Genomic DNA, 13303 nt, shown 5'->3' on the forward strand with positions numbered 1-13303 from the left:
TGATTCAAATTATTTTAAAGATTAAAAATAAAACTTGATTACATATAGGATGAGTCCTAATCCTTTACATATCATATAGAGATATTTCTTATCTCCTGCCATTCTCACCACTCAACTTCCTCATAGTTTTTCACCATACTGAATTTCTTGCCATTACTAACAAGTTAGTCTTTTTCATGGCTTTTTGTTTATTCCATGCCCTCTATTTAGAATGCCACTCTTCCATTTTCCACCTAAGAGACTCCTACTTACCTTTCAAAGATTAATATCCCTGCCTGGAGCAGACTTCTGTAATTTTGGTTTGACAGCATCCATTCCTTCTTCATCCAATAGCAGCACCTTGATTTCCCTTTGGGAATTACCCTTCCCTCATTGCACATAGCCTTGATTGTACTGTCAATCAAAAGCCCTGCTTTTTCCTAGCTAAGGGACAGGTATATGGCCCACACTAGGCCAAACAGACTTCCTCTAGGGAATCTTTAGGGAAGTCACACAAGGACAGAAACCATTTGGAGTCGATTCATCCCACAATACTCCCCTTAGTGACCATCTTTTAGTTCTTGCTATCTAGATGCCTAGAACTAAACTGTTTTGGTCCTTCAACTTGCTTACTTCCTTTTTCTGTGAGAAACCCATATCCTTCCAGGAAATTCTTCTCTCTTTTTTTCCTCTTATGGCTTGTTAACTTATTAATTGAACAGATGATACGATAACTGACATTCCTTCTTGCAGCCTTCTCTGACTCAGAGATTTTTGCCGTCTTTCTGTGGTCCTATCTCCACTCTGTACATTGCGCTAGCATTATATTATAGTTATTAGTTTTCCATTTCCCCTCTCGTATGTGATTCCCTGGCAGGCAATTGCTGCTTTTCCTGTAATGCCTAGCACAGAACCTACAATGTTTTAGACACTCATAAATGTGAACTGAATTTAAACTGATTATTAAACTTTATAATTCAAATAGTCACTTGTCTTTTCCAAAAAGTGAGAAGACATTTGAATCTTGTCACCAAACTTTCTTAGTTATTTTAGTTTGGCTTAAAATAAAAATAATGTTTCTCAAAATGACTTAAATGAGATAAGCAGGCCATTCATGAATTCAGGCATATAGCCTCTTTTATAAGATGGAAATATCATACTAGGGCCTAGCTCTCATGAAGAGGTAATTTATAGCAGAAAAAGAAAAAAATATATTCAAGAACAAAGCTAAAGCACATCAGAAAGAAGAGCAGATTTATCACAGAACCCCTGTTGAGGTCCCTACAATTAAGCAATCCAACATAAAGGTTAAGGCATAAATATAACCTGCATGCATTTTCCACTTCAAATAGAAAATCACTTTGTTTATATATATATGTATAAGAAAACAATCAAGAAATCTCCTAGCTAGAAGGAAAGAAAAATAAATACTATAACGTTTTTAAGAAAGTTGATATAATATGAGTTGCATTATATCCTTCTGAATATTTGTTCTCACCAAGCTGAGAAAACTAAAACACAACCATGAGGAAAATAATCAGTTCAATTTTTTAAATTAATGTTGAGTGCAAGCTGCTACTTCAAAAATATTCTCATCAGATTAAATTATTTGGCAGTTCTATTTCCCATGTCCTATCCCCCAAAATGATACTAAAGCTCATTTATCATTCTCAGGAATTCATTCTCATCATCTTGAAGGAAAGCGTAATTTAATAAACCCTTGGTGAGTTCATTCCTGAGGTGAACATGAAGTGTGCATAAATCCCTCTGATTCCCATGGAAATTCCCAAAAGAGTAAGGAGATGAGGACTCAGATTGTCAGAAATCACCTTTAGGAAAGGACAGTACATAAATAAACTCAAGTTAATTTTCAGAGAACTGGCTGCAAAATCGAATAACGCTAGAAATGCTTGAAGTACCAAATAGAAAAAAAAATGTGAATATATAACGGACATCAATTTGTGAATGTGTCTTAGTGGAGAACTTTATAAATGGAAACTTCATCATGTGATTTCAATTCCTTTACTTGGTGAAAGGCATACTAGTGACTGTAAATTACTTCTAGTCTATAATGTTCCTTCCTGCTCTCTTTGAAATTTTGAATCCTACAGATTATTATGTATTTCAGTCTATAATGCTCTTTTCTGTTCTCTTTGAAATCCTGAATCCGGCAGATCGTTAAGTGTTTCAGTCTATAATGCTCTTTCTTGTTCTCTTTAAAATCCTGAATCCTACAGATTCTTATGTGTTTTTAGCCTTGCAAAATGTCAGAGACTGTGCATTTTATAACCACACTACCAGTCAAGTACTCCTAATGGGAGAAAAAGTTACTTACAATTAAATTCTTTAGTTACAGCACAATTACTCATTCCACTCATTCTTATAGTGTATCAAATATCCTCCACAAATGAGCCCAAAAGAGAGGTCCCTTTCAGATTTATTGTATTTGAAAAGTCACTCATAATATAAAAATCAGAAAACTTCTCTCAGATGAACTGGTAATTAGAACAGCAATGAGAAGTTGGAAGATTCAATGGTTCTTGGAGTCAGTTCCAGATTTGGACAATTTCTTTGTTCATCGGCCTCCATATGACATAATGAAGGAAGACAGCATAGCAGGTCACGTATATAATGACATTTCAATAGAAAAAGGGACATCACTGTCCAGAGGAAATAGAATAAAATGCCCCTTAGATAACAAAAGACACACAATTCCCCAAGAAGGCCAACTCTTGCACATTGCTCTGTACAAGTGATTCTTAACCTGGGCACACTTTAAAACCACCCAGGGAGAGTTAAAGCAAAACAAAACAAAACTCAGGAAACCTGGTCTCCACCCTCCCAGGGTTCTGAGAATCTGATTTAATTGCTCTGGGATGGGATGACTCTAATATGCAGCCAGGGTTGAGGAGCTCTGTCCTAGGGAATCAAAGTAATCAAAAAGATAAAATTGAGGCACAAAGCTCTCATTATAGAGACGTTTATCTTTTTTAATTACCCTAAAGCATGCAAGCCCTCAGGCTCTAAACAAGCAATTTTCTCCTAACTTAAACACATCAAGACCAGTAGAGCAGGATTCAGTTTGAGAACTAGAAACTGTTTCCAAAAATTCCTTGTCTCTGTGATCAGAATCTCTAGTCAATTTGATTGCGTTTATTAAAACAATGAAAAAGGCTTATTGGTGTTTTCTCCTAGATTTTTTTCCCAGGCAAGGGTAATAACTCTAACTACAAGAGTAATCCAATTCCATATTTTTAGGGGAGAACATGATGGTATTTATGCTTTTGCAGCCTGGAATGGCTAACTCCTTTCTTTCTTTCTTTGTTTCCTCCTCGGCCCCCCCCCCCACTTCATTCCCTTTCTTTCCTTCCTTTCCGAGAAGCTGAGTATGCATATGCACATATAATTTTAAGTGGAATTTCAGGGGGCTTACAAAACATTTATAACTCCCTAGAGTTCACAAACCCCAGGTTAAGAACTCCTGCTTTCTGGAGTCAGGTTTGAAAAATAAAGAAAAAGAGGAAGGGCAATAAACAAAGCTAGAGATTTAGCAGTTAGGACCTGGGAATTCTCAGAGTATTACCAGGACAGTGCTTCTCAATTAATGTGCATAAGAATCAGAGAAGATCGGGCTAAACTGAAGAGTCTTATTGTGTCCAAGATTATGGAAATTAAGCTGCTGGTCTGTAGATGAGGCTTTCAGTAGCAAGGTACTTAACAGTATGTTCAACTCTACTGGCTTTTCTTAGTACACAAGGACACAAGTGTACAAATATTTCCACCTTTTTAAAAAACCCAATATATACTATATGTTATTTCCCCCAACAAAAAAAAAGGATAAAGAAGATGGCAAACTTAATTCTTTATTTTCAATGGTCTCAGAACTTCAATAGTTAGAACTGTTAAATTCAATAGTGTTTCTTTTCATGGAACCAAACATTATCAATTCAATGGAAGTAATTTTTTTAAATCCTAAAAACAATGACATAAAACAAAATAAAAAACTTCCCTTGGGGTGATGTTGCTCAGGAAGAAATGAAATTCCATTATGTAGTACAATGTGATTTTTAAACCATTTTTGTCTGGAAAAGAATTATACTTCAAACCAGGCTGTGAACCTGAAACCAGCTTTTCTGAACCAGAAAATAAAACAGAGCTCACTGAGCTGTGTGATTCTCTGGGTTACTAGAGACAAGAGATGGAAACCCTACAACCTTCACACACAAAGGTGCCAGAGGGTCAGCTGCTCACAGCTATCTCAGGGGTTTTAGTTCCAATACTTCTCGCTTTTAAAGAGCATTCTTTCTTATGCTTATTATTTTTGTTTATAAAAATAATAAACAAAAGCAATATATGTTATTGTCTTAAAAATCTGGAAAATCTTAGAAGATACAAAAAAACCAAAATATCCATCATTCCAAAACTGTTTATTGAAAACCTCTATATTGCTGTTTTTCAAATGCTTTAATTTTTTTTTTTTTTTTTTTGAGACAGTGTCTTACTCTATTGCCCAGGCTAGAGTGCAGTGGCATGATCATAGCTCACTGCAGCCTCTAACTACTGGGCTCAAGTGATTCTTTCACCTGGGCCTCCCAAAGTACTAGAATTTACAGGGGTCAACCACTGTGCCTGGCCTCAAAACATTTAAAAATATAATTAGAACCCTACAAAACATAAAGTATTGCAGCATGCTTTCCTTCCTTCAGTAGGTACAAGAATGTGATAGGGTTTGGTAAATGGCCTTGATGGAGGGGTGGAGGTGGGCAGCACAAGGTTATCCCAAAATCAACACAAGCCCTTTGTGAAACTACCTTCATTTGATCACAACTTTAAATGTTTATACAAATTTATGTAACTGCTGAGTAAGTATATTTTATTTTGCATGTGGAAATAAGATCCAGACTATCAAATATATATCTACAAATGGAAATAAGATTAGGTTGAGAGGAGTAGGTTATTCCCTTGTAGCTTTAAAGAGGCAATCATGGAATATTGTTCTTGTACACACTGGAAATAATGAATCTTCCTCCTTTGGTTTCTGCGCCATGAAGGAAGTGGAAAGAATAGCTATCAAAAGATAAATGCTAAAACCTCTGGTGAATTTCATCAGAATCAAGCTGTAAGGAAAGGACATAATTCCTTAAACTGAGCAACTTTTCAGAGCTGAGTTGAATAGAAGAAAGTGCTATTTTCTTGCCTCTCCACATAATTCTAGAGTTAGAGACTGATATAACAGTAAGTGCAAACAGAAAGAATCTGAGAAAAAGAACTAAAGGTTTCTCTTCTTAAAATACTGAATTAATACATTGATGACTCAAACAAAATTTATTGAACCCCAATTACATTCTAGCCACTGTGCTAATTATTGGGAATGAGAGGTTCCCATGAAGATAAAGTCACTAGTTCTCCTATAGCTTACATTCCAGAGTTGGGGAGGTAGAGATAGACAATAAACAAATAAAACAATTAAATGGATGAGATAATTTTGCTGCTATAAGGAAAGAATGACTTGAGGGCCAAGGGACTAATTGAGAAAAGGCCTCCTGAGGAAGGGGGTATTGAGTGACAAGAAGAAGCTGATCTAAGGACCAGATCCAAGACAAGAGATAAAAGAGGGTAACAATACTAAGACTGGAATGGACTTGGCTGTATCAGAAACAGAAAAACCTCTATGGCTAAAGAGTACTGAACATGATGGAAAAAAGCAGATGAGTCTCAAAGGAAGACAAATCTAGATCATATAGGGCCTTGGAAACCAGGGCTGAAAATTTGGATACAGTTAAGAAAGCTGTGGCAGTTGTTTAGCATAAAGATGCCATGATCTGACTATTAAAAGATCTCTCTGGCTATCCTATGGAGAATAGATAATGGCAGAGCATTAGTGGAATCAGGAGTTATTCCAACAGTCTAGACAATAAAAAATGGTGGCTTGTATCATGACAGGATGGGAGCTGTAAAGATGGAGAGAAAGGAGAGACTGGGTTATATTCTGAGCCAACAAAGACTTGCTGATGGGTTGATTAATTTGACCAGATAGAACACTTCTACACTGTTGGTGGGAGTGTAAACTAGTGCAACCTCTGTGGAAAGCAGTGTGGCGATTCCTAAAAACTCGAAAAATCGACCTTCCATATGACCCCGCAATCCCCCTACTGGGAATATACCCTGAAGAACTCAAATCACTCTATAAAAAAGATACCTGCATACGTATGTTTATCGCGGCGTTGTTCACAATAGCAAGAACCTGGAAACAACCATGCTGCCCATCAAAAGAGGACTGGATTAAAAAAATGTACATATACATGATGGAATACTACGCAGCCATAAAAAAGAACAAAATCATGAATTTCGCAGCAACCTGGATGGAACTAGAATCTATAATACTGAGTGACTCTCACAGAAACAAAGATCCGAGTATCACATGTTCTCACTCATATAATGGACCTTGCACATCCAATGTAATACTATAAGAAAATGACTGACGGTACTGGGAAACTATGGGGGCGGAGGGGGATGGGATTGACAGTAGCAAATATCTATCTGGGGATGGGAAAACACCTCTTATCAACAGGGTGCCTGAATGAAATGTAATTGTACACCTAACCCTTAACTGTACCCCACAAAACCATAATAAAAAACATTGATTAATTAAAAAAAAAATACAGAAAGAAAAAAATTTTGACTAGATAGTAAAAGGTTTGGGAGTTGAAGAACTGGGGGATAATGGGATCTTTTATTAAAACAGGAAAGACAGGAGAAAGCAGGTTGCAAAGAGGCCATATTAAATTTGATATAACAATTGGGTATCCAAAACTCAAATCAAGTATAGAGTTGGATTTAGGTGGGGAAGAGTAAAGATGTAAGTTTATCAAGTCTTAGTGAAAACATTAGATATATATCTTATTTTTTAAAATTTTACTCCAGTTGTAATACCTCTGAAATGTTAAGTATTGGGAATACCAGTTAATGTTTATGATTAGAATAAATAATTATACTATTCTTTTAATAAAGCCACTGAGTAAAATTCACACTCTATTTTTTTCTAAGTAGCTAAACATTGACTTCTGCTTGCACAATGATATCCGTATATGTGATCCACAAGTTTTTCCTTCCTTATTTATATATCACAAAAGATTTAGATTTAACCCCATACCTCCTGGCAGGAGTAATGAGTAATCGCTGTCATTCTTGCTACTTAGGCAAGTTCCTATTGCTTGGTGGTCTCATTATCTTTTTTATCATTATTTTAGAGTTTCAAAGTGTCATCAGACGAGAGACATAAAAAAATAAATTAAAAGAGATTTACTCTAAGTGAAGTAGAGATTGGAACACAAAGTTTCCCTTTTTATCCACCTTAGAGGACAAAAGACAATTTGAAAAAAGTTCCACTTTGATACTATTGTGTTGCCAAAAAGCTAAAGTTTCCATTTTAGAACTCATCTGAAATGAAGAAATTTCACCTGAATAGCGAAATTAGTAATGGTTTTTCATTATTTATATTATTTCCAAAATTAATTTAATTCTAAAACATTAAGAGTCATTTCATGCGTATTTTTTTAAGGCCAAATTCGTATTTAAGCACACTTCAGAATAAACTTAGGAAAACTACTCCCAGTTTGTTGGAAATGCCCAGGCTGGCCCAAAGTAAAATTATAAGAGAGAATGGAGGCAAATTATGTAAAAAGGAACTTGGAACCTGCCATAGTCACGTCTAATTGTCTAATAGAGATATACTGCAAAACATGGAACCCTACTGCCCATCAAAAGTAAACTGGATAAAGAAAATATGGTATATATGCATGATGGACTATTATGCAGCCATAAGGAAAAACAAAATCATGAACTTTGCAGCAAATTGGGTGGAGTTGGAGACCATCATACTAGATGATTTATCACAGAAACAAAGAACTGAATACCACATATTCTCACTCATAAGTGGGACCTGAACATTAACCACATTAGTACAAGGGAGTGATTGGCAGTCGCTGGGCACTGCTGGGGGAGGGATTGAAGGAGGGGCGGGGCATGTAACAACAAAAAGTGTTCCTGGTCCTATACCAGGGGGCCAAATGGAAGCCCAAACCTCAACTGCATGTGGCCTACTTGTGAAGTTAATCCTTACTTATACCCCACATCTCTATAATAAAATGAAATTTAATATAAAACAATCTTTAAAAACTCTTTTTATATATACTGCATAGATATATAGAGAAAAATAGGTCATTCCTAAACAAAACTGTTGCCCACCCAAGATTTTACATCAGTCTAGTCCTGCCCTAGACATGACTCCTTTAATGGATCCATATCATAACGTTGCCTCCTGACTAGTTGGCCTTTCAAGTAACAGGTTGCTGGAGAAATATAATTAGTGGTAAAGGAGACATCAACCCCAGATAGTAAACCCTTCAGTAATGACAATATTGAGAATCTCATGCTAAGAGACATATATGTGATCCAGAAGGTTTTTCAGAGCATTCCTGATCATCTTTCTGGGATACTGCTCCCAAATGGAGTAAAATATTCCCTCTTATAGGCAGCAGAAAGAGCCCAGATTTCTCAGCCTAACATTCAATGCACTGTACGATCTTCCTTCCTCTAGCCAACGATCCCCCCTACACAGACCCTCCACTCTAAGCGTTTACTCTGTTCCATAATATAATGTTAATTCTTACTGCTAGATTGTTTTATCACTGTGAGAACCTCACTGAAGATGTGAAGTTCACTCTGACCTGACTTGACTCCATAGAACCTGCCCCGACCCCCAGCCTGCTGAAATCTTTTCTTCCTCTGATATGCAGATTGAATTCCTGGCAACATGCCTTGTTACAAACCATTGCCTGACATTTCAGCAGTCTTCCAAATCTCAGTATTCGCATAACCTTCACTATTTTTTCTTCATATCCACATACTACTACCTGTTATTTTTGGTCTTTAATATATTTATCTATTTGTTTATTTTTGAGTCGGAGTCTCACTCTGCCTTCCAGGCTGGAGTGGCATGATCATGATTCACTGTAGCCTTAACCTCCTAAGTTCAAGCAATTCTTCTACTCGGCCTTCCAAGTACTGGGCCTCCGAACATTCATCACCATGCCTGGCTTATTTTTTTTTTTTATTTTTTTAGAGACAAGGTCTTCCTATGTTGCCTAGGCTGGTCTCAAACTCCTGGGCTCAAGCAATCCTCCCACCTTGGCCTCCCAAAGTGTTGGGATTACAAGCGTGAGCCACTGCACCGGGCCTTTAGTATTTTCTTAAAACTAATTCCCATATTTTTACCTAAATGCATTTCATTTTATAAAAAATTTTAGATCATGACCATAATGGAAAGCCAACAACATTTTACACAAATTGAAGGTAACTGTAAAAGTATATACAATAAAAATATGACTATTAATATAAAAATGTTTGTCTATGTCTACTACCTAAAATATCTCACAATTTGGAAAATGCGACTTTATGTTGTTGTCTCATAGGCAATTTAAGTCTTGCTTCATGTAGCTTTTTAATGTGTCTATATCTATTCCCCTAATATATTGTAACTTCTTAAAGATGATCAAATATTATATTTTATATTCCACAGTCTTTTTAGTTTAGTCCCTCGCAGTTGGTAGGCATTAAATAAATATTTGTTCAGTGAATAAATGTCCATAAATATATCTTATCCCTAGTCACAGTTTGTAGTTATACAATCAGTACAATGAAAACACTCAATCAAACTTAACAGGGTCATTTAATTATATACTGAATTTATATATTATATATAATACTATCTTGATTATAAAATATATTGTAAATAAAGGAAAACTCTGTATTGCTGTTAATAATAACTTAGTGCTAACTACATGAGATTCTGGATTTTAAAATTTTAAAGTGATAGCTCTAGATTTGGGAGTGTAATAAACAGGAACAGATCCAATGTTTAATTGATGCGCCTGACTTTAGACTAACTTCCTAGATCAAAATTCAAGCATACATCAAAGATAAACTAGGATCAAATAAGTTATGTTGCAAAATATATTTACAAAAGAGGCCTTCAAACCAGCAAATTCTAACATTTTAAATGAAGCTTGACTCCTATTTTAGGGACATAGTTATTAGCTAAATTAAGGCATGTCTTATCATTAAAATGAACACAAATACATGCAAAGGAAGATAAAAATATACAGAAAAAAATCTCAGAAACTTTCAGATTTGAACTGGAGGTTTAGCTAATATTGTATCCAATAAGCATTTTTTTTTTTTAAGTTCTGAAGGATTACTTCCAAAAGTTCAAAGTTTTAATTTTCAAAAGAAAAAAAGTTGCCTACAAGAATTTTTAAGTATTCTTAAAAATTAAATGTAAAGTAAATGGGGAAACTATTTAGAATGTTGGGAATTATTCCAGATATTTATGCCTTGTATAGAAAAAATAAATAAAATTTAACAGCCAGTTAGTTTTCTGTATCTATGTCCTATAATTATCTCAAAGATAAAAAATAAGAAAGTAAAATCTGCCACTTCCAAATGGTTGAATATCCTTCACTAAGTTTATGAAGGTTCTTGCCCAATTTCTTCAGTCATTCCCTAAATACACCTATATTTCTGAATCATCAGAATGAGCTCTATATGGAGTCTAGGTGAGCCATCAACCTGAAACCTACAAGAGCACGTGCTAGTGTAACCTTGCATTTCATGTATCCTCAAATGTTCATTATATGCAGTGACCTACTCTTACATGGAGAATCATGAAATGTCAGAACAGGAACAGATTTTCAAATAGTCTACTATAATTCCTTTGAATATGAAAAATGACTCCAAAGAAAGAAATAAAGTTATTTTTCCAATTTAAAAAGATGAACTTAAGTCCAGTGAAGTGAACAGGCCCATCCTTGCCTGCACCCAGCCACAGTTCAGTTACACAAGTACCCCCCTCCCCTGGTCTACGCTACAAGGTGAGAGAGTGGGTCTGGAGAAATACTGAACTCAATCTTTTCCTGTTCTCTGCTTCTCTCTCAAAATCTGTTTCCAGAAATATGATATCTGAAAATACTTCTTATCCTATAGCATAAGTATAGGGCAATTTTCAAGAGCATATTTAACAAGCTATAAGTAACTTACAGATGGGGCAGGGTGGCTGACTGGGAACCGGAGTCATTCTGAAACCATACTTGAGAGGTTTCCAATGGTCTCCACCATCCAGCTGCACCCCTTTAGACTAGGTTAGGTGCCGGGGCAGTACTCTGCTTTATTCTACCATGAAATGTTCTCTGTTTAACTGTCATAGCAAATGAGTGCCTTCTCCAAGGGAGTTACGGTGTCCTATGTGTATTTTTAACTCCAGAGCCTAGCACAATGCCTGGTATACAGAAGATTCTCAATAAAATTTGTTTTGAATGAATAAATGAACAAATGAATGATTGCATTAACTCTCACTCCTAATACCTGCTTCATTGGGTTATTGTAAGTTTTGGGACTTTGTTTTTGTTTTTATTTTAGAGACAGTGTCTCGCTCTGTCACCCAGGCTGGAGTGCAATGGTGTGATCATAGCTCACTGTAGCCTCTAACACCTTGGCTCAACTGATCCTCCTGCCTGAGCTTCCTGAATAACTGGGACTACAGGCATGTGTCACCACATTAGGCTAATTTTTAACTTTTTTGTAGAGACAGGGTCTCACCATGTTGCTCAGACTTGTCTCAAACTCTTGGCCTCAAATGATCTTCTTGGCTCGGCTTCCCAACGTGCTGGGATTACAGGAGTGAGCCACCATACCCAGCCCTATTATAAGTTCAAAGCCCCTATTACAGATGGAGAGTAGTAAGTATTCAATAAACCTTGGCCTCTAAAACCAGGCCCTAACCTAACCTCCCCCTGGGCCATATCTCCCTCCCCCCACAAGCACCTCTTGTGTATGCCTGTCAAACTAAATCAGCCACTTTCCCTAGCTTACTAGATATATTAAGTTGCTGGGCATTGTGCTAAGCAGTTTACCTGCATTATATAGCAAATTCTCACAATAATCGTGAAAGGTAGGGACTGTTATTATTACCATACAATAAGTACATTCCATGAGTACTAATGTTGTCTGTTTTACTCACCGTTACCTCCCAGATATCTAGAACAAGAGTTGGCACATTCAATATTTGTCGAATAACTGAATGAATTAATGAATGCATACCTATTTTATAGATGCAGAAATTCAATCTGAAAGAGACCGAGTCATTTACTCTAGGTCACACAGATCATAAATGTTAATTCAAGCCACAATCTGATCAATTTCAATGTCCATGGTTTTAGACACTCTCCCGTACCCTCTCAAATAGGAGAGTGGTGATTTTCAGACAAGGTGCTAATTTTGACTCAACTCCTAGATGTGGTACCACGGACTTAAAAAAAAAAAAAAAAAAAAAGACAGAGATACTACATTTATTCCAGTCCTAAACTGTGAGATATTATTTTGTCTCCTAATAAATCAAAGCTTATCAATGTAAATATTTGCTTTTATGTCCATACTAATGAATTTTCCTTGTGGTTTTCAAAGCAATAAAATAATTTGCTCAGGTAACCCAGAAGATAAATATTTCTCCTTTTTGGTAGATTTTATTTAATTAACTTCTATTGAATCTGTATCACAGGAATTATCCTAAGGAAGAAATTGTTTCTTCTATAGCAAACTAAAAAAAAGGTTTAGAATACTGATGCTCTCCTAATTAATGCTGACTGATCGAGAGGGTTAAAAAAAAGAACTACTATATACAAAACTAAATAGACTGAACCTTAGGGACGTAACTGTTTTTAAAAACAAATAATTCAGGTGAAAATACTGTATTCATACACAGTCAAGTAAATTCCTACAGGATGAACCTATTTTTTAATTATTAAAGCTTAATTGTTTGCATGATAGCTGTAATTTCATTGTTGATTTTGATATAGACTTAAATACCCAGTGTTTCATGTGAGCTATATTGGGAAGTTTTGCTACCAGAAAGCAAGGAACAGATATGTCTCCTGTAGTATATGATATTAAAACTTTAGGGTTCCATATGTGCAAAATTTCATGTAGAGAAAAGTTATAGGTAAGCTCATTCCTAAAAACATTCATTATTATCAACATTCAGATCTTAGTGACTAAAAGAGGGATTTACAGCTAATTATGTTAGCACCAATCCTATAAATAGCGTTCTCTTCCCAGTGAGTAACAATGAATGCCAACGGACAATAAAAAATGCTGATTTTGCCGGGCTGGTGGCTCAGCCTGTAATCCCGCGCCTTTGGGAGGCTGAGGTGAGTGGATTGCCTGAGCCCGCGGGTTCGAGACCCGCCTGGGCAGCAAGACCTCATCTCTA

At 36.0% G+C, this 13303-nt stretch overlaps 1 protein-coding gene across 1 annotated transcript in view; it reads right to left on the reverse strand.

Annotated features, from left to right (window-relative positions):
* The window catches only part of PDE11A (phosphodiesterase 11A), a 424947-nt gene that overhangs the window by 380238 nt on the left and 31406 nt on the right, over nucleotides 1-13303 (reverse strand). The window lies entirely within an intron of this gene.

The sequence above is a fragment of the Carlito syrichta genome, unplaced genomic scaffold (assembly GCF_000164805.1).
Source record: "Carlito syrichta isolate Samal-C Ts95f unplaced genomic scaffold, Tarsius_syrichta-2.0.1 Scaffold303265, whole genome shotgun sequence".
Taxonomy (NCBI): domain Eukaryota; kingdom Metazoa; phylum Chordata; class Mammalia; order Primates; family Tarsiidae; genus Carlito; species Carlito syrichta.